This window comes from Meleagris gallopavo, chromosome 3 (assembly GCF_000146605.3).
Source record: "Meleagris gallopavo isolate NT-WF06-2002-E0010 breed Aviagen turkey brand Nicholas breeding stock chromosome 3, Turkey_5.1, whole genome shotgun sequence".
Lineage (NCBI taxonomy): Eukaryota > Metazoa > Chordata > Aves > Galliformes > Phasianidae > Meleagris > Meleagris gallopavo.
In genome coordinates, this window is record NC_015013.2 from 65720567 (window position 1) to 65721199 (window position 633).

A 633-nucleotide genomic window follows, 5' to 3' on the forward strand; every position below is an offset into this window, starting at 1 on the left:
GTGTCCTTCTCATCTGAAATTTACACAAGTAAAGACTCTTTGGATATCCTGGTAAGTGCAGGGTCACCAACCACCAGACCAGGCTGCCCAGAGCCACATCCAGCCTGGCCTTGAATGCCTCCAGGGATGGGGCATCTACAACCTCCTTGGGTAGCCTATTCCAGTGTGTCACCACGCTCTGAGTGAAAAACTTCCTCCAAAGAGGAGGAATCCCCATCCATCATCCATCCATCCTCACGCATCTTGGTCTGCATACAACACCTGCTAGTACAGCAAGTGTTCCAGGAAAAAAAACGAGGGGCGAGGAAGAGGGAATTTTCCATTATATAAATTTTCTCTTAGTTAGATATTAATATCACTAGATAATACATATCCTGTAATCTAGAACAAGGGTTTACTTCTTAGGATGTAAAAGCCCATCTCTATCAGATTGGAACACGCATGCTTTGGTTAGCTTGTATCTTGGGTTACTGCAAAAAGAAGAAAAAATATTTGGCCATTGCATCAGCTGAAACAAGGAAAAGATCTAAGCATGTCCAACCAAAACAATGACCTGATGCAAGACTCAAGTCTATCAGGTAATGCTCAAGGGAATGCTTTAAATAAGAAAGAAAGAGTGGAAGTTAAAAAAAA